Below are 22,452 nucleotides of genomic sequence, written 5' to 3'. Positions count from 1 at the left end.
CACACACACACACACACACACACACACACACACACACACACAAAATAATATACTCCATTTTATTCTGGGCTGATATGATCTCTCCCCTTTTCTTTCCAGAGTCGAATGAAAGTCATGAGTAAAGGTATCTTACTGGCTCAGTTAGAATATACTCTCCGTCTGATTGCTGCAGCATGTAAAAGAAATGCATCCTCCATTCAAACCATCTCTGATGCCATGTACAGGTTCATAACTCACTCCCAAAAATGAACACCACTGCAAAATGAATGGAAACGCAAAATAGTTACCAGTGAAACAATTTGCTGACTTTCTACTCACCTCTCAGTTGTTTAAACTTATCAAGAATGCGACCTTCACTCACTAGGCTCCAGACTAATCAGGGATGCACAAACAACTTAAACAACATTAGATGTTTTAACTAATCAGGTCCACTCCTCCGACCCCCCAAACTAGGCTATAATGCACAATCCATGCTTTTACAGTATGTGGTCCCAAGCTCTTGCAGTTCTCCTCCCTTTTCTTAAATATCATTTCTCTTATCCCATTTTCCTATCAGAACTAAATGCACATTGTAGAACTCAAATAAAATGCAACTGCTCTCTCTCTCTCTCTCTCTCATTCTCTGGCCAGATAACATAACCTAGTCCTACACACCTCCTCTCTATATAGCTTGGTCTGACTCTTATTTTTATAGTGATACTTTCAACATATCAGCTCTGATATCCTCTCATAAGTTCATAGGCAAGTACTAGGCTAGCTGCCTTGCTGGCCATTTTAAGCCTAGCCAGTTTCCCATTTTTGCTCAAAATAACCTATCCCATTTGGTCAGAAATTGGACTTACCTATTCCATGGTCAATAATTATAATGTATGTATATATATTGTGTTTTGTCAGTCACTCTGTATAGAATGTCATGTATCTTTTATGTTTAGCCCAGGGCTGAGACTGATGTAGGTCCACTGGGATTACTGCTTTAACCTAGTTAAAAAATTCAAAATAAAATGAAATGATGTCTTATTGTGTAGTTAATTATTGGTATACTATGTGAGTGTTTGATCATAGATACTATAATGTATATATATATATATATATATATATATATATATATATGTGTATATATATATATATATATATATATATATATATATATATATATATATATATATATATATATATATATATATATATATATATAGGGTTATCTTCTGGCATTTAGGACATCCAGCATGTATTGTTTCATCTTCTTTCATTCTCCTGGCCATTAGTGCTGACCAATTCATTAGGTCCCTGAAATGCTTGGACACTAATGGATGACCTACTACTTCCTCTCTCTCTTTTCATAGTCTGTACAATAAGTCATTTCGTAACTCATAGCATGGGTAGGAAGTGAATAACATTGTATCCTGCTTCTTCCTCCACAACTCTAGTTGTATTTCTCTTGCTGTGTTCAAAGTGTCATCTTCCGTTGTTTATCTGGCTTACCTGCAGCTCAGTTAAATGTGGGGATGACTTTGGATCAGCCTGTCCTAAGACAAAAGAAACTGTCTCCACTTGTACCAACACAGGCACTGGGGTCCCATTGATGAACTTTTTTCCTAAGAAAGGCTCCTCCTACCCACACTCTCTCCTTTCATTTGCTGTTTCGACATTAGTTACTTCAACCCTGTTCTTTTCCTTTATAAACTTGTCACCGACAACTTTTTGTTCTTCTGTATGGGGTTCTGTATTTTGTCTCAGTAGGAATATCTGCTCAAGGTTATGCCTCTCAGTATATTTTGCTATCTCCTTTTCCCGTCCTTCTATAGGTTGTTCTCCCTAAGTTTCAGTAGGAGTGATAACCAATTTCTTACTTTTATTTTCATGCCTAGGTTGCTCTTTCTCTGTCTAATTGTAAATGAGGACCACCCCACTTACTTTTGTTTTCTTCTGTAGGTTTCTCTCCATTGTCTCATTATGAGTGAGCACCGTCATCTTACTTTCTTTTTCTTCTCTAGGTTGATCTGTCTCTGTAAAGGCCATTTTTATTTGCAGTTTGATTTTTTTACCTTTCTTAGGGTACCCATTGCCTAGCATCATGTGTAAAATGGCTTTTTTGATTTCCTAGTATTTTTTGATCATTGGGTGGAGTTCAGGAATGCATGACAATGACAAACCACTAATACTGTACTCTTGATGTTTCACAACTAGTAGTTTTCTAAATTATGCTTTTCAGTTATGTATTTATTTTTTTGCACCTAAAATTGTTATATTTGTTTTCGGTCCCTGCCCGAAGCTACTGCCATCTACCTGGATATTTTGTTACTACCTCTGACTGAGAAAAATATCTCACATATAAAAGACTCTATTGACTTCTTAAGGAAAATAAAAAATGTTACAGTTGATGCTGACAGTATTTTATTAACAGTAGATGTCAAATCATTATATACTGTACTTCCACATAATTATTGTATTGAAACAGTAATAGATTCTTACAGGAAAAACAACAATGACCCACCAGCACAACATGAAGGAACAGGTTAACTTTTAGATATGATGCTTAGCTACAATTTCTTTACGTTTAATGGAAACTACTATAAACAAAAGAGTGGTATAGTCATGGGGGCAGCTATGGCCCCTAGCTTAGCCAACATAGCCCTAGGCAAGTGGGAGGAGGATTATGTTTATAACAACAGAGAATACATGGAACATTATCATGGTGTATCTGCACTTTATTGATGACATTCTTATTGTGAGGAAAGGAGACGCTGCTAAATTAGAAGAGTTTATCAACTATCTCAATCAAACCATCAGCTTCCTGCATTTCACCTCACCCCACAGCCTCACCTTGGCAGTCTTCTTAGATATGCAGATTACTGAAGACTTGGACCAAGGTAAAATGGACACAGATCTTTACAGAAAACCTACCAGAGTAAACCTCCTGCTACATAATAAGAGTCTCCATCCCACCAGGATGAAATATAATGTTAAGTCCCAGGGCTACAGGTTGGCTAGGACCAATACAAAAATGGAACCCTTACTTAAGAACCTAAATGAACTTGAACTTGAAAATGATTTTTTGGTGAGAGGATCTGAAAGCAGTATGTTAAAAAGCATTGTGGGACCTATAATTGAACTATAAAGTCAGCTTAACAGGCCTTATAGGAGGGTGTTAAAGAAATCTATGGACAACAAATCTAAAGACAGTTGTATCTTGACTTTTACTGTTGACTATTACAGCATCGTTAATGTTATTAGAGAGAACTGCGCCATAATTACTGAAAACTCATATTTAATGGACATCCTTGGAGAAGGTCCTTCCTTTGTATATAGGAAAGCCAGGAACATCAGGAGTTGGGTTGAAGGTAGGTCCAGACCATTGGATACATGCACCAATAAGTGTGGAGCCAACTGTATCTTTTGTTAGTACATACAGGAGAGAGACATGTTTTTCTTCCCTTATTTAAAAAAAATGATTAAAACCAATGCAGGAGGTGACTGTAACTCAATGCATGTGGTTTACAGGGCAAGCTGCAATAACTGTGAAGTATTTTATGTGGGGGTAAAATGCTCAACAAACGTAAAAGAAGGATTTCTGGCCACCTTTCTGAAATTAGAGCTAAGTGCAAGAATAATGCACTGGCTTGACACCTGCAGCTCCACAAAAGACACACTGGCTTTAAATTTCAAATTATTGATCTTGTGGACCTTTTGGAACTGGAAGGAGACATCCCTAATCGTTTAGAAAAATGTGAACTTCTGTGGCAGCTGAAACTGACTCCTTTAGAAAACCAGGGCTTAATTATTATTGCTCCATATAAAGCATACTAGATCTCAGAAAACTGCCCCACTGTTTAAAAGACTGATATGGGACTGATTAATGTTGAGATTACTTGCTTATAAACAAATATCAAACAGTGTTTACTTCTTTTAGTACTAACTTACAATGTTATAAAGGACATCCTTTAGGTGGCTCGTGTATACATTAATCATATTTGATGGCTCCACATTAAATGCTACTTTAGATTTTAAACTGAACACTTTTGTTACATTTTTTCCTTTTAGGCAGTGAAAGCCTGATAGTGCACACAATGTGCATGGGCCTAGTCTGATAGTGCACACAGTGTGCATTGGCCTAGTCTTTTTCTTTTTCTGTTTTAAAGGTTGCAATTACTCTTGTACCCTCTTGCACACTCAGTCTAAATGTTTTCTTAGTTAGATGTCACACTTTAACAGATTCCTGTGGTCTCGGTGCTTTATTTTTAACATTTATCACTGTATTTCTAGCTTAACAGTTATTTTTATGTTTTTCATCCTACTCAGGTTTTCAGTTGCATATGGGCAGCCATGGTGGTGCAGCGGTTAGCGTTGCCACCTCACAGCAAGAGGTTCACCGGTTCGATCCTCAGCTAGGGTGCCTTCTGTGCGGAGTCTGCATATCCTCCCTGTGGTCATGTGGGTTTCCTCTGGGTGCTCCAGTTTCCTCCCAAAGACATGCTTTAGGTGGATTGGACACTGTGAATTGGCCCTAAGTGTGAGTGTGTGCTTGTGTGTGCCTTCTGTGGGAGGTTGGGCACTGGGCTGGCAACCCGACACCGTAAAACTCCACTGCCAATCATGAGCAGACAGGTGATCCACTGTAGCAACCCCTATCCGGGAAAAAGCCAAAAGAACAAGATCTATACACATGTTCATTCATATTATGATCTGTTTTTGACACACAAACTTGATTAAGTGTTTATTTGATACGAAAGTGATCTTTTTAAAAGCTGTATATTTATTAATATTTATTCTGAAAGATGTCTAGTGGTAGAGCTTTTTGTTAATCAGTCATTCAGTCAGTCATTTTTTTATTTAGTTAGTTTCTTAATTAATAAAGTTTTGGGTTAGTTGGTTAGCCTATACAAAGTGTTAATAAACTGGTCTTATATTATAATTTTTCTCATTTTTTTTCAGTTTTACTTTTAGGTAGCACAGTCTCTGTTTACATTATGGTGTTAAGGGGGAAGGGGGACTTGGCTAAAGGAATGATTTTAATGCTTTTATTGCTCTTAACAGAGCAACCCTCTGTAACTGCTCCCTTGCTCCAAACAACCTGATTATATATGAGGAATGTTTTTGATGCTTTTTATTGTACTCAACTAGGATTGCTTGTTTGTGTGTTTCAGTAAAGGATGTTCCATTTTTAACTCAACTGTGGACTGCCTGCTATTTACTATTTTCTATTTGATTATTTTGTAGCACGTATTTTACAGTTATATTTTATATATTTTACAGTTTGATTTTCATTATGTGAACTAAATGCATAACATAATTCTGGAAGAGAATAGAATATCACTCCCTCTACACTGCAAAGTTTCTTCTTGGCTTATTTTGGACCCAGTATGGATTATATACTGGGTTTACTGAGACTTCGAGGGATGCCACGGATTTCCCATTTTGCATTTGTTTTTAATCCTCACACCTCTTGAAGTGGTCCAAAGATAAATATAGTGCCACCTTCTTAGGTCCTTTTAGACCACATATTCATGATAACATATTCAGACCACATCTTCACTGACAGGAAGTACACAATGTATTATTATAATTTGCTTATGATTTGTAGTGTTAATGTTCCTTTTTCTCTTTTGTTTTTCCAGCTGTACTCCATAAGAAGTGCACAGCAGAACATCTGATATTTTTGTAGTTTCTTATAGTTTTGAGTGACACAAAATAAATAATCTTAAAATTAAAAAAAAACTAAGGAAGCTAAACATATATATATTGTCAGTGCAATAATATTGCAAACAGAAATGACAAACTAACTGCCACATATAAACACTGAGTAGAAGAGCTAAAGCAAAAATGCATTTTGCTTCTTTTTCCTTGCATCAAAACATCTCAGTCTGTCAGACTAAACATCAGAATGGAATAGTTATTTTTATCTCATTGCATTTCCTTATGACATACACCTACACATTTGTTTACTCTTATGAACTGCAGTCTTTCAATAAAAACACATCATTTTCTTCTGAAAAAATGACATTTTATTCTCGGCAGGAGTACAGAATTAGAATCACACATTTCTGGCCTTTGTAAAAAAAATAATGCATTTGACATTATCCACAAACTATTAGTAAATATATGAAAAAGTACAGAAAAGAATTTCAAATTCTTTAGAGAAGAGAAAAAGAATCTGATTTGAGGACATATCTGTAAGACCTCATTTTTTTTATTTTTATACAGCAGGCAGGGAGCACAAAAGTGCCAGCATAGCATTAGAGAGGTGTGCAAAACTTTTTCAATAGAATGAAGGATGGATTTATAGATAATACTAAGAAAAACCTGGCATGAAAACTATTATAACAAAGTAAATGGCAAACATGTTGACTTTCTGAACATAATCATCCTGATTATATGATTCAATGCCTAGAACAAAGTTGAACTCAAAATACTAGGTGACTCATGCACCTGGTTTACCAAACTTCCTCAGAACACACACACACACACACCCAGTGTGCACTTAATTGTGAAATAAGAGCTCAGAAACTAAAATCCCACTCAACTCAATGACAGGTGATGTGACCTTTGGCAACACACTGTCAGTATGAACAAGTTATTCTGTTTCCCTTTATTTCAGTCTTCTGAGTTTCAGACTGAGTGGTTAAATTAAATGCAGTTAAACACATGATGTTGCTCTCTTTTTGTATATGAGAACGTGAAGAAGGGAAACAAAAACAGTACAGTCATGTTAACATACTACCGCCCTAAGTCATTCCACCTTTATTCAATAAAAATCTGGGTATAATTTTTGTTTATTAGTACAAAATACATACATAGTAAAAAAAAAAATATATATATATATATATATATATATATATATATATATATATATATTTACAGAAAGAACAGAAAACAGAAAATGAAAAGCTCAGGACAGGAAGATCGTAATTTCAAAACAAGGAATGTTGACATTGCTGAAACTAGAAACCACAAAACACCAACTGTGCATGTCAGACACTAGTTGAAGGTTCTGCATGGAGTTCTTGGGCACAGACAAAAAACAGGCACTACATTTAAACACTCAATTTTAATAAAAATATACCTTTTTCAATGCTTGTTAATGGAGATTGCAGAATGGTGAAGATCGGAAAATTTACCCTTTTCCCCACTGTAGTGCGATCTCGGAGGTGGTATATATAGTTTGTAGGGGGTGTGGGGCATGCAGAGGGACTTGCCCCCATGCAAAAATGTTGAAAAATGTATATTTGGCTTTTAAATTTTGTATTTGAATGTAGTAGCCAATTTTTTTCTGTGTCCGCCGACCTCTGTTCATAAGTTCTGGCTTGTGTCTGACATGCGCAGCTGTGTTTTGTTGCTTTTAGTTTAGGCAATGTAAAGTTTCAATGTTTTGAAATTATGATCTTCTTGTCTCGATCATTTAAATTTTGGTTATCTGTTAAAATTATCTGCTGAAGTAGATCCATATATATATATATATATATATATATATATATATATATATATATATATATATATACACACACACACACACGCACACACGCACACACACACACAAACCTCATTTTTTTCAAATAGAAAGTTTATAACAGAAAGCCAGCAATTAAACTGGAATGATCAGACTGTCTTAGAAAAGCTGAACTAAAATGCACACAGCCTCACTAAGCTGGAAATAAGAACATGCTGGGTGCAATACTGAGAAAGATTATGTCTGTGTGAGAAACAACACATGACTATTCCTGCCTACAGCAAAAACAAGTGATGTAGCCTAATGTCTCATCCACTGATGTTATACAGAGGGTACAGTATTGCTTATAGTGTATTGCAATCCCAACTAATAAAATGTACACAACACCAGAATTTGGCATGGCTATTTGGCATTTTTCCAGTGAATTGCTCATCTTTCAAGCTATGACTGTTATCATTTCAGTGTTGTATAATGTTTCTGCAACAGGACCCAGTCATTGTGACATGAAAAACAACTTATCTACATATGTTGGTGTTTCACTTAGTCTCAGTAGTGAAGATAAAGAACAAGCTATGACTTTGTCTTGACTTACTCTGGTAATTGAAGTTCCTGTATTTCCTAACTTGACTTAAAGTGCGTAACTATTTCTGTGTTTATGGAACATGACAGACTTAAACAGGAAAGCAAATCTGAAGTAAAGTAATAACACCTGAATTCTGCTTGTATGCAAAATATAATCAGTTCATCCGTACTGAAGGGCATAAATAGCTTCATTTTGTTGGTTAACCACCAGTAAGGTCAGAAGCAGTACCAGCCAGGTGTCAGGCCTGAACTGGATGGGCAGCTTCAGGTATCCTAGTCCACAGTAATGGAAAATGGTGGAAAGGACATGCAACATCACATCAGTGGTGGAGTAGGAGCTTCAAATTTTGCAAGAAAAGAAAGAGTACTAGATAAATATAATCAGATTAATTTCTATATAGAACATGGGCTGTGGCTCTAGACTTCTTAATCATGGCTAATTGCTATCTTATTATGAAGCTGTTCCTTATGGAAAACCTTGTGCAGGTGTAGTGCTACTTACAAGTCCTTGTCTGAGTACTGTGCCATTAGAGATTTTACGTGGTCAGTGAGAAGGTTCGCTTAAAGTAACTTCAAGTCAGACAGAAGAAACCTTTAGCAGATATTTGTCCTTCCAGCTGTACAGCATATTCAGCTTTCTTTGAGGGAGTGATGAAGTTTAGGGGAATGTGCCAGCTACCAACCTGTCCTACTGTGAGACTTTAGTGTTCACTTGAGAAATGATGAGATAGCTTTAATGTCCACCTGACAAATGACAGAAATTCCTAAACAGGAAATGCAAGGAATAATGACCCTCTAGACCTGAGTATTTGAATGTGACTGATGAATGTCTTATTGGAATTAGATGTAAGTCATGGATTGTCCATAATAAAAACATATTTGAACAAAATGAAACTCGTGTGTTTGATACCAAACCTCCTCAGACCAAAGGTTGTTTATTAACTTTGTGTTCTTTGTCATCAGGCCTGAGGCCATATATTCTGCACACGTGGATAAATAGAGAAGCAGAGCTGTCAACTGACTACACTTGGTGAATGTCTGGATTTGCTGGACAGACAGACAGAAAAACCTTAGAGACCTATGTGAGCAGGAAGAACATCTTGATGAAGATTTGATGAAGACATCTGTGCAAGACTGTGAAGACAGCACGGTGGTGCAGCGGTAGTGTTGTCACCTCACAGCAAGAGGTTCTCCAGTTTGATTCTCAGCTGGGGTGTCTTCTGTGTGGAATCTGCATGTCCTCCCTGCATTCATGTGGGTTTCCTCCAGGTGCTTCGGTTTCCTCCCATGTCACAAAGACATGCATCTGTAGCATTTCTCTGCAAGCTTCCGCTGAAAATTGTCTTTGTTCCAAGTCAGACTTTTCCAGTAAACAAATGTTAAAAGAAAGATCAGTTTGAGTCATATCTCTAAGAAGACTTATGATGTGTACTGAGGGAAGGTAGAGTTGCATGGCTAGGTTTTAAGGGCCCTAGTGGTCATTACCTATGAACCTATGAATATGGCATCTAAATTAATCATGTTCAAGACCTCAGTTACTGAACTGGCACTGAGCAACTATGTAGAATGGGTAATTGGTGTCTGTAATGGGATACCTCTTAGACTTGCAGACAGAGACCACTGGTGAGTAAAGCTGTCAAAATGAAGGATGTAGTTTTCTGGAAAAGACGTGGAGAGCTATTCTAATTCAGCTGAGAGGTTTTGGCATTAACCGAAAAGTGACAATAGGCTACAAGAAGGCTACAGCAAAAGATGGTAGTTAAAGTAAAAGATTTGGCTAGGCAAGAGGCTGGAAAACTCACCACTGTTTGCTTTAAAGAGGCTACAAAAACAGTTTGATGCCTCATGAGAAGAAGGTGGAAGCTTTTTTAGGCTGTCCTAAGTCACAGTACGGAGACAATCAAATGGTAGAAAGAACATTTGGAGAAATTCATTAACACAGGGAGCATGACCTACTATTATAAGACAGTGTCTGAAGTCTTTTACAGACCAGATTCTTTCACTGTGGCTTCTCATTATAGTAGCTAAAGTGCAGTAAGGTTGCAAGAGTGTGTGAGATTCAGCCAGAGATGTTGAAAGCAGTGGGCAGGGCAGGAGTAGCATAACTAATGTGTATCTTCAATGTTGCATGGAAAGCAGGGGCAGCACCTCTGGACCAGCGAACTGGGTTGGCAGGTCCCACCCATAAGAAGGCATAATCAGAAGGTGTGTCATACCTACTGTCAGATGACACTGCGTAGCTCAGATTAAATTTCAGCCTATAGCTGAACCTCATATCCAGCCGGAACAATGGGGATTTCATTTGAGCTTCAGAACAATTAATTAGTCCTTTATCTTGCTTTTGCTGTGGTGCTGAGGAAATTTGCTAAAACAGTCTACAGTTGTTTTGGTGAGCTACATGCCTTGTATGCCCTGTGGAAGGCCATACATGTGAATGGGGTACCTGGGATGATGCTATATGCAATGCAGCACCTTTACAAAGGTAGTAAACATTGTAGTTGCATTCTTGGCATTAACTGTGGTGTTTAAGCTAACATCCTTATTGCCAGCAAAATAATGCAGTCATTACACAGCTTTAAATTTACATTTCAAATTTAAGTTTAATTCTTTAACATGAGGAATGCTTGTAGGTTGTCTGTGTAATGTACCTGCAATCAACAAAGGCCATGGTCAGCAGACCTAACCAGCAGCTTACATTGTATTAGTATTGTCACTTCTAGTAAAGTGGTGCTTTACTAAAAAGGTACAACTGTAGTCAAACATGAGGTTTACATTAACTGTCTCAGAAATAGTACTCTGACTGGAATGCAGCAAAGGGCATTGCACACAGATTATGGTCTGCCAGTGATATGTGCCCAGAAAAATCCATATTTATATATGGAGGAGATATGCTAGACACAGCTATCAATTGTACTACTCACTGAGATTCAGAGACAAGGAGAGTGTACTGTCTTGGAATATCGAATATGATTTCTGAATGACAGCACTTGGCAAAATTATAGGGATGAGTATTAATCACTTTTTCAATTGCTGAAAATGACATTTCTTTGCCACAGCAGTCCTCTCCTTCAGTGTGGGAGGTGTTTCTGTCATGCAAATCTCATCTCCAAGTGTCATCTAGATGTGTTTTCAATAAGTGACTGATGTAGGAGACTGCAACACAGTCATAAGTCAATGGTTTTCACTGGATACCAGTGGCAATCAGCCAATGATTTTTTTTTTTTGCCCAGTATGGTCTCTTCTGAATGACTGGAATCTTTTCAAAATTGTAAAACTATTATACAAAGATATGAAATTGGAATGTTGACAGACTGAGAAGCTTCTGTAAATATAATAGACAGTGACAGTAGAAGTAAACTGAGTGCAACCCAATTTGCAGGAAGCCAGGATAAAATGTATGCGTATAATTTAAAATGTACTCTAATCATGAAATGTTGCTTTGTGGTAGATGCCAGAATAAATGTCAATGTGACAATGCTTTGTAGTAGATGCCAGAATAAGTGACAAAGTGACAAAGCTTTGTGTTAGATGCCAGTATAAATGACAACGCGACAAACTCCCTTTTCTTTGATCTTGAAGACAGTGGTTCATTCTTCTAGAGTTATCCAAAGCCAAATCATTGTGGGTATAACAGTGTAATACAGGACACAAAGAAAGCATACCTAATAAACCATTGAGTCAGAACAACAACATTTTGATGCAACTACAAAGCTTAAAAGAATGTCACCTGAACAAGATATTTTTTTCATACTTAAGTTTTTCTTGCGTTGTATGTTGTTTTCGCACATTTGTCAAAGCCAAATAGCATTTTCGTCTTATCTGAAAATGTTTTAACCCTTCAAACTTGTATTTTTAGTTACTTGTCCTATGTGCTATACAGTTTTAATTCATCCAGAGAAAGGAAGGAAAATTTGGCATGGCTGTTTTCTGAAAGTTAAGCTGTAGCCATGGCCTTAGAGCAAGGCAGAACAACAATCTTGGCAAACAATCATCGTATGACATCCCTTGCTGGAGTTTTACGCTTGGAATAGTACTTTGCACCTTTTCATGAAGCAATTGTAAAGTCATTTGCCACTGCTTTATAATGACTGCTAAGTCATTTATAAATGTTTGTTAAATCTTAACCATCTGTAAGACTTATGTGATCCATACATGTAGAATAATTATCCAATGTTTTTCTGTAGTCTAGTTGTGTTATTTTTAGGTTTTGAGCCCTTTTTGGTGGCTCTCTTTTATGGCTTTGATTAATAATGAGTGATCCTTGGTGCCATATAATTTTATTTTATTACCTTTCTGCTAAGCTGCCATGATTGAATGTTTCTGCCTGTATCATTTCTGGTGCAATTCATAAGGTTAGAATGTGTTATTGGTTGATAGCTCTTAGGATGGTTTCTGACTTCACTTCTAAAGAAGAACATATTTTTCCCACTATTAACCAGGCTGGTATTATTTCAGGATGTAAATATAAGTAATTTTTATATGGCAACACTCTGTTTCCTTCTTTTACTTTACTATTTTATGTTTTCAAAGTAGCATTTTATCTGTTATCAGTTTAGCTGCATAGTCACATGAATCCCTCTTAATGGCCACAGTTACTGTTTTCCTCAGTTTTATCAACTTTCTAAGATTTTGTTTCTTATATACTTTCTGGATTCTCTTTATTAAAGATATTTATCTATTTCTGCTAGCTCAAGCAGTTCTTGCATTACATCAATTTCTTCTTGACTAAGAATATTCTGTTCTGTAGTATCTTTCTCTACAAGTGCATACCTGAAGTGCACATTAAATTGAGTATAGATACTTAAAGGTAATTTGGGCATACTTCATGCATTAGTTTAAAGGGTATGTGTGCCACAGAAAATGCAGCATTACAGCAAAAATATTCCATACATATTCAATTATGCACTCAAAGCTACAGTTAATAACACAAATTATGTTGTTCTGCAGTAAATTGCTTTTGTGTTTATTCACTTGTGATTCTGGCATGGTGTGATATGGCTGCAATATATACATATATGCATTATATAGTGGAGGCAATGATGTCTCATGTGCAATAAAACAGTACATACACTTCTTCTTCTGCTATTTGATACAATGCTATCATTCACAGCTACAGTGATTTATCCTGTGTGAAGGTCAGATGTGTGCATATGTTTATGTTTCCATTTTGAATCTGACAGGAAGAGCAGCTGGTCTACTTTAGAAATGTTATAGAAAAATTGTTTGCATGTGGAAACAACATGATAAGGAAATTAAGCTAAGCCACCAGCATGGGGTAAGAGACGTATCCATGTTTTATACTTTTTATTCAATTTTCAAAAATTGGTTTATGTCCTTTTAGACAAATTCACTTTATAGAGGATAAGCTGGAAGAAATTCTCCAAATTGAATATAAATATAATGTAATAAATTACTAAAGGTTTAGCAGAGAAGCATGTAAAGTACATTGCAAGATGAACATTTTATTTATATATATATATATATATATATATATATATATATATATATATATATATATGTACAATATATATATATATATATATATATATATATATATATATATATATATATATATATATATATATATATAGAGCAATGGTCTGTCAAAAGTCTGAAATACCAGTTGATCAAATGCATGGCATCTAAGTTGTTGTAATGTCAACTGAAAATGGTTGGGCGTATATTACCGAAAGTGGGTATACTTTTGCTAATATAAACATAACATTTTGAATGGAGATCAGGGTACAGTGCGGATTGGGTAATTTACCATTTTCCCCACTGTAGTGTGATCTCATTGTTAGTATATATAATCAGTAGGGGGTGTGGGGGTGCAGGGGGACTTGCTCCCCTGCTAAAACATAAAAGGACATGGACTTTCAAAAGCAGAAGCCTGACATGTTGAATTTTTATTTTGATTTTTTTTACTTATTTCACTCTTTTAATGAAAATATGTTCTGCCTTCATATAGCAACAGTTAATAAAAAGTTTTGCATAAAAATGAAATAAGATGTTCTACATAGGTATTTCCATACTAAGAAAATAATTATTCACAATATACAAAAATAGATGTAATGTTATTAGAGGTATTTTTCTCATCTGTTTAAGGAAGTGAGTGACAGTATTTATGTCAGTGTGGTACACTGACATACATACAAATCAGAAGGGAACACCAATGCACTGCACTTCATGTGGTCATGTTATCAGTCACTGCCATAACCTCTGTAGAAGGGAACACCAATGCACTGCACTTCAAGTGGTCATGTTGTTATCAGTCACTGCCATAACCTCTGTAGAAGGGAACACCAATGCACTGCACATCATGTGGTCATGTTGTTATCAGTCACTGCCATAACCTCTGTAGAAGGGAACGCCAATGCACTGCACTTCATGTGGTCATGTTGTTATCAGTCACTGTCATAACCTCTGTAGAAGGGAACACCAATGCACTGCACTTCATGTGGTCATGTTGTTATCAGTCACTGCCATAACCTCTGTAGAAGGGAACACCAATGCACTGCACTTCATATGGTCATGTTGTTATCGGTCACTGCCATAACTTCTGTAGAAGGGAACACCAATGCACTGCACTTCATGTGGTCATGTTGTTATCGGTCACTGCCATAACCTCTGTAGAAGGGAACACCAATGCACTGCACTTCATGTGGTCATGTTGTTATCAGTTACTACCGTAACCTCTGTTGATGTAAACTTTCCTTCAGACTGAAACAGTGGTCTCATTAACAGCTACAAACTCACCTCATCACCTACTCTCAGAATCAATTGACACATGGATTAGTGTTTCACTCTGAAAACTGCAATGCCCTACACAGTATACTGTAACTATACTTCACCAACAGAGCTCTCCTCTCTACTGACAAAAATCTCCTCTCAATTCACAAAGCTCACAGCAAAACAAGAAATGCTCATTTCTCAAATTGTATCTCAAAATCCTGGAACTCAGTTTCCCCTCAAGTTGGACTCATCAACAGCTTACATATCTTCAAAGATAATGTAAAACTACTCCTGCCTGACTCCTGGCTAGGCTGCTGGTATCCTACCCAAGCTAAATTATTTGCAAAGTACTCTCCTATTTACACAAGAACATCAGTGACTATCTCTTCGATATTATTTTTATGTCTTTTACTCTTATTTTGTTAAAATGCTTATAATGATATCTGCCATACCATACTGCATCTAATATCATGTTGATGCAAAATATATATTATACTACTTTATTTATACTCACTTTGTATGTAATGTTGCTAATGTTTCCTGAGCATTCTGTTTGTGTATAAGTACTGCTATTATTTCTTGTGGATCTTTTCTTCCTGGGCCACCACTGAAAAGGTTCTTCTTTGCCTAATCAATAGAAATAAATAATAAGACCCACTGCATACCTCCTGTGATCATCAATTACATATGCATACTCAGTAGTTAGACCTTCCTTTAGTAAAGTACTGAGCAAAAAATCATTCATAAAAAATACTCCTGCTGCTTGGAACTTCCTCATTCAGGACACCACATGCCATAGAGAATACCCAACTTTCTGAAACAAATATTGAGCATTAATTTTGCTGAGACATGATACTGAGACTTAACCTATGAATGTGTGTGTGTGTATTAGTGTGTGTATGTGTGTGTGTGTGTGTGTGTGTGTGTGTGTGTGTGTGTGTGTGTATATATATATATATAGATATATAGATATATATATATATATATATATATATATATATATATATATATATATATATATATTATCTATCTATCAACATTAAAGTTGTGGAAACAGCTTCTTAGAAAAGATGCACAAGACCGGATGATTATTATTCTTATTAATTTAGATATCTATTACCATGTGATAACTATATTCTTAAAGTTTCTTTAAATTTAAAACAGTGCTATATGCATTGTAATTTATTTATTTATTTATTATTTATTACAGTTTGATTACTGGGGAGGTCCACTGGGCTTGTGGACCCATTTTCAGTGGATGCCCGGGGAGAAAAGCTCCAGAAGTTTAATTACAATAAAAAATTACAAAAAGAAATTACATAAAAAAAAATTCAGAGGCAATTGTATTTCAAATAACAGTTGTCAATAAAAGAATAACAAGTAACAATTTCAATAGTTCAAGAGGAAATATTGGCTTATGGTTTGAAATCAGGATGTACTAATAGGAATCTAAGTAGAGAAATTTAAGGAGTGTTAGGTTAATTATCTGGCTTGGTGTCCAAACAAAGATGAACACTGAATTTGTAACTAAATATTCTCATTATTATATTGATGTTCATAAATTCTTTGCCTTTCGGTCTTGCCAGTATAGAATCCATGACACAACTGGCATTTCGCAACATAGATCACCCCTATACTATCACAATTAAATTAACCCCAAATTTTCCATTGGCTGTTATTAATGAAAAAGGAACTAGAGACAGCAATAAACTTACAGAATTTACAACCACCACATTTCCATGTCCCTGAATTAGAAAGAGGGCTATAGTATATAAACATCAATATAAATTAATAAACAGAATATAAACAATGCCTTGGCTAGGCATGTGTTTGAAAATAATGGCCACCATTTCCTATACTTTATAATTGATCAGGCTAAAAGAGAACCCCGAGGGGGCCATGACAGGTACTTTTAGAAGAAAGAGAACTTTATTGGCAGCTTAGACTTAATGCCTTTTCATACCCTGGGCTTAATGATGTTTGCTGTATTAAATGCCTATTGAAAATTAAATCTTTTCAAAGATAGATATAAACTTAATATTGATTGTAGAAGTATTTTAGTATTATTATTACTGTTTTTTATAACATTTTTATATTAATTTACATGTATGTATATATATATATATATATATATATATATATATATATATATATATATATATTTTTTTTTTTAAAGCCTTTTTTAGGTCATTAGATTTTTTGTGTGTGGGACTTTTAATATTTTAATTAGATTGGTGATGTCATTAAGTGTGTACCTTATGTAAGTGATCATTTATAACTTGAATTTTGTCTGAAGAAGTTCACATATTGAAACTAAAAATACTGCGAGAACGCCAATAAGTGACTCTACCAATAAGGGAATAAACGCGATAACCAAACTGTGTATCAATTGCGTTTTAATATAATATAACGTAATATAACGTAAAATAACAAAACGGACAACTCCAAACTAACAGACAAACTGAAGGTAAAAAGGACAAACTGGTGGAAAAAGAACAAGCAAACAAACAAGCTAGTTAAGCGCTTTCACCCATAAAACTGGGCTTCATCAGAACTGGCTTTCAGTTATTACATCACCAAATTTAAGCCTTTTTTGGCACCAAAAGGAAGTTACAAATTTAAAGTGATATGCACACTACACTAACAGGTGTTTCATAGTCATAAACCACCTATCAACCATGCTAGTACAAAACACGTATAAATAAATAAAACACATCAAATACAAACATAAGTGCAGAAATAACTGCTAAATGCATCTGTCTGATATTCGAATGCCAAAGATGCAATAAATTGAAAACTGTGAAATAAATAAAGTTAATATATATTTTATGCCAACTATAACATAAAATACGTAAATGCATTCAGTACATACTATAACACGCAATGTAAAATATAACTCAAAATGTAGCATGTACTGAGCGATGCTGGACACAATAATATCACACTGTAATATAAAGAAGAATGCATAAAACTGTGTAAAAATTGCATAAAAAATTCCATGAAAATTAATACATTAAAAAAATGTGAAATAGGGGCAAAAATTGATGCACTAATTACTGAAAAAAATTTTTTTTTTAATTTTTTAAAATTTTTTGAAAAAACATTTTAAAATATGTTTTAAAAAAATAATAATGCAAATTTTTTATGTGATAAAAACTAGATGAGATAGAAATGGTTTTACTGAAATGTATTCATTCAGTCCTGGGGGAGTTGTGGCGTCTAACAAAATTTGCCACTTCGCTTCCTTATATTTCAATAAACCCTTACAATCTCCTCCTTTAGGGTCTGCCTTTATAACTTCTAAAATAATAAATTTAAATATATGGTCAGACCCTTCCCTATCAATATGTCTTTTCAGGCTTGTTGGCTGTTGGTGAAGCACCCACCAAGAGGAGAAAACGCTGAGAGAAGAAGGGAGCCACTTTTTAGATTTTAAGTATTTTTTCTCTGTTTATTTGCTAAGTTTTTCTGCATAGCTGCCTAGTTTGAGCCTTTTCTGGCTTGTTAAACTTGATTTCTGCATTAGTAGCTGTATTTAGAGCACAGCCAAAAGTTGTTTACTCAATTTCCTGTTTGCACTTAATTTTAAATCGTTTTTTTCTCAAAACTTGCATATTTTCTGTCCTTGACCTAGCACTCTTGTGTGGGGTCATTTACTGCACTGTTATAACTTGATATTACATGTGAACCTCTGCTATCTCTGAAAAAACAAAAACAAAAAAAAATCTTGCTTTTTTCCCACTTTTCTGAGATTTAAAAAAGTTCAGTTACAGGCTTGCTGTTTCCTGAACTGTTTGTAAGTTTCTGTGAGGCCATTCTTGCTTGGGCTAAAGGAAAGTCTCTCTGTTGATCAGTGGCAGTGAATAACATTGAGCAGCCTTCCCTGCCCCCTGTAGGAGTGGCTACTGACTTGAAACTGTAGTTTTATTGGCCAACAGGGGTCATTTCCAAAACTCCTTCATCTTCCTCTCTTAACACCTTGTTGCCTCATGGTTTTGGCATCTTTTCAGGCTTGTTGGCTTTTGGTGAAGCACCCACCAATAGGAGAAAATGCTGAGAGAAGAAGGGAGCCACTTTTGAGATTTTAAGTATTTTTTCTCTGTTTATTTGCTAAGTGTTTCTGCATAGCTGCCTAGTTTGAGCATTTTCTGGCTTGTTAAACTTAATTTCTGCATTAGTAGATGTAGTTAGAGCACAACCAAAAGTTGTTTACTGAATTTCCTGTTTGCACTTAATTTTAAATCGTTTTTTTTTTCTCAAAACTTGCATATTTTCTGTCCTTGACCTAGCACTCTTGTGTGGGGTCATTTTCTGCACTGTTATAACTTGATATTACCTGTGAACCTCTGCTATCTCTGAAAAACAAAAACAAAAAAAATTTTCTGAGATTTAAAAGTTCATTTACAGGCTTGCTGTTTCCCGAACTGTTTGTAAGTTTCTGTGAGGCCATTCTTGCTTGGGCTAAAGGAAAGTCTCTCTGTTGATCAGTGGCAGTGAATAACATTGAGCAGAGTGGTTACTGACTTGAAACTGTAGTTTTATTGGCCAACAGGGGTCATTTCCAAAACTCCTTCATCTTCCTCTCTTAAAACCTAGTTGCCTCATGGTTTTGGCATCTTTTCAGGCTTGTTGGCTGTTGGTGAAGCACCCACCAAGAGGAGAAAATGCTGAGAGAAGAAGGGAGCCACTTTTGAGATTTTAAGTATTTTTCTCTGTTTATTTGCTAAGTTTTTCTGCATAGCTGCCTAGTTTGAGCATTTTCTGGCTTGTTAAACTTGATTTCTGCATTAGTAGCTGTATTTAGAGCACAACCAAAAGTTGTTTACTGAATTTCCTGTTTGCACTTAATTTTAAATCGTTTTTTTCTCAAAACTTGCATGTTTTCTGTCCTTGACCTAGCACTCTTGTGTGGGGTCATTTACTGCACTGTTATACCTTGATATTACCTGTGAACCTCTGCTATCTCTGAAAAAACAAAAACAAAAAGAAAATCTTGCTTTTTTCCCACTTTTCTGAGATTTAAAAAAGTTCAGTTACAGGCTTGCTGTTTCCTGAACTGTTTGTAAGTTTCTGTGAGGCCATTTTTGCTTGGGCTAAAGGAAAGTCTCTCTGTTGATCAGTGGCAGTGAATAACATTGAGCAGCTTCCCTGTCTCCCGTAGGAGTGGTTACTGACTTGAAACTGTAGTTTTATTGTCCGTTTTGGGTCTATTCCTGCTTCTTTCCAGCCCCTGCTATCAAGCACGCCTTTGTGGCTTTTTTTAGCTAGCGATTAGGAGTTGCCACTAGAGCAGCATCGGGCAGCGCTGGTTTAACAAGGTTAAACTTTTTCTGGCTCCATAAAGTCTGTTCTTCAATTTTTCCCTTAGAACTGCTCTATTAGGAACCTAAACAGTTTACACCTTCACTAAAAAGAGCAGCACTTGTTCCTAATTGCTTTTTCTTCTCAAAAAGCTCAGCACTTGTCTTAAAAGCATATCCCTTGTCTTATAAGCATTTTCTTTGCAGGTCAAGCACTCCTATATTATACAAATCCCTCACTTGCAAAACCCCCCAGGAGTGCCCACTTCCCTGTTAAGCCCTCTACTTTTCTGTCTCATACCAACTCATAATTCTTTCTAGCATGTCGAAGGGTCAGATGCTGGCGTCCTCTCCTGCCCAGTTGGTGAATCTGGGAATTCTGAGGCAATGTTACAATTGCCTCATGTACACGGACAACCCTCTCCTCCTCCCACATAACACTAACACTTGAGATGCAGCTATTTAGCCAAACTGGAGGCTGAGCTCTCTCAACTCAGGACTGGCAAGACCAGGCAGGAGGAGAAGGCAACTACACACACCACAATACAAGTCTCACATAACTCAACCACACCACTGAATCAAACACATAAACACACTAAGACATACTCGAGGCTCTGAGTAAAATTTACCTAAACAGCAAAGGCCTCCAAAGCAGGCACCCAAGCAACTGCAAACTCAAGACACCACACAAACAACACATAAAACAAAATCAAAGCAGTCACTGCCCTTAAGGCCAAATACAACACCAAACATACTTGTCATAGGTGACTCCATAGTCAGACACACTGGCGTCCCACTCACCAGGCTGAACAAGGAGTAGGTCATGGTAAGCTGCCCTAGAATCCGCCACATAACACAAGCACTCAGGTCACTCCACGGCAAGTGCAAGTATCACAGTCATTGTCCATGCTGGTGTGAATGACCTGAGGCGATACCCCTGGACTACATGAAAAGAGACATAGAGGAGCTCTGATTATGTAGCCCAGGCAGGTTTGACCTGACCCTGAGCAGTATCCTTCCTTCACCGATGCCACAATATAGTGACAAGATGATCAGCTTTAACAATTGGCTTAATTTCTGGTGTCATTCAAAGGGATCACCTGTCACCCTGGGATTCGGATATTGGCTAAGGCTCTTGCCACCCCATAGTGCCTTTTTAGGCAAGGCTCAAATTCTAAACCTACCACCCTAGAAAACAAAAATGGGATGAAAGTGTGGGTAATGCTGCTGAATGTTAGTAGTCTAAATCTCAATATGTACGCACTCGAGGCCCTTCTCAGTATGGAAAACATCGATGTCTGTGCTGTGATTGAAACCTGGTTCAAGGCTCCTGAGAGCACCCGGCACTATCAGGTTTTACCTCATATCATGCGTTCCGGCCCCAAAAGCCGGACCATACCACAAAAGGAGGGTGTATCCATATTCATAAAGGATACCCACACCTCCAGGTTGAAACCATCCAGGTGCAATTAACCATAGGCAAAACTGCTCTACAATTTGTAGCATGCTACAGGCCACCCTCTCAAACTCAGGAAACCCACACAGCCTTCCTGAAGACACTGGAGGGTATAAATGTATCACCAAACACCATCATATTGGGTGACTTCAACTACCCGAATATAGACTGGGAACATTACTCAAGCCCCAACTTTCTAGCCCAAAGGTTCCTGGAGTTCATAAATTCAAATGTCATGGAACAACTAGTCACCGTCCCACAAGAGGAGAAAATATACTAGATCTCATCATCACAAACATGGGGACAAAATGTCTTTGGTGAGATCAGATCATAAACTAATCTCACTAGAAATCCACATCCGCCCCACCCCAAACAAAAAGACCACAGTGAAGAACTTCTCTAAAGCAAACTTCACACTACTCAAGACAGGTATGGTATCCTTCAAGGCCCCGAGCCAATGGAAACCACAATACAAATGCCTTCTATGAACACCTTCAGGACTGCATGGATCAGGCAATCCCAAATAAAACCAAGACTCTTTCCACAGGGCAAACGTCCAGTCTGGTGGACCCCAGCCATAAACAAACTTTACAATAAGAGGAGAAAGCTATTACATGATAGAGCAAAATCCCAAAAGGGAAGGCATCTTTGATCAGTACTAGCAAGAAACTCCTCATAAAATCATCAAAGGCCAACTTTGAGAAAAAATTGCCATAGATTCAAAAGACAATCATAAGGCCTTCTTCAGCTATGTCAGAAACCTGGGTGGAAACTCCCAGATATGCTCAGAATTAGTCCAAAATGATACAAAAATCACTGAGCCCACAGACATTGCCAACATACTGGCAGACAGGTTCAGCACAAACTTCACCCCCCCCAAAGGAGAGAAAACTATCCCAACAGAGTGTAGCCTCCCAGACATCTCAAATAGGTGAAAG

This window comes from Protopterus annectens, chromosome 3.part0, assembly GCF_019279795.1.
Source record: "Protopterus annectens isolate FY-2018-M chromosome 3.part0, PAN1.0, whole genome shotgun sequence".
Taxonomy (NCBI): Eukaryota; Metazoa; Chordata; order Ceratodontiformes; family Protopteridae; genus Protopterus; species Protopterus annectens.
The sequence above is the reverse complement of the archived record's forward strand: the minus strand, read 5'-3'. Positions refer to the sequence as shown.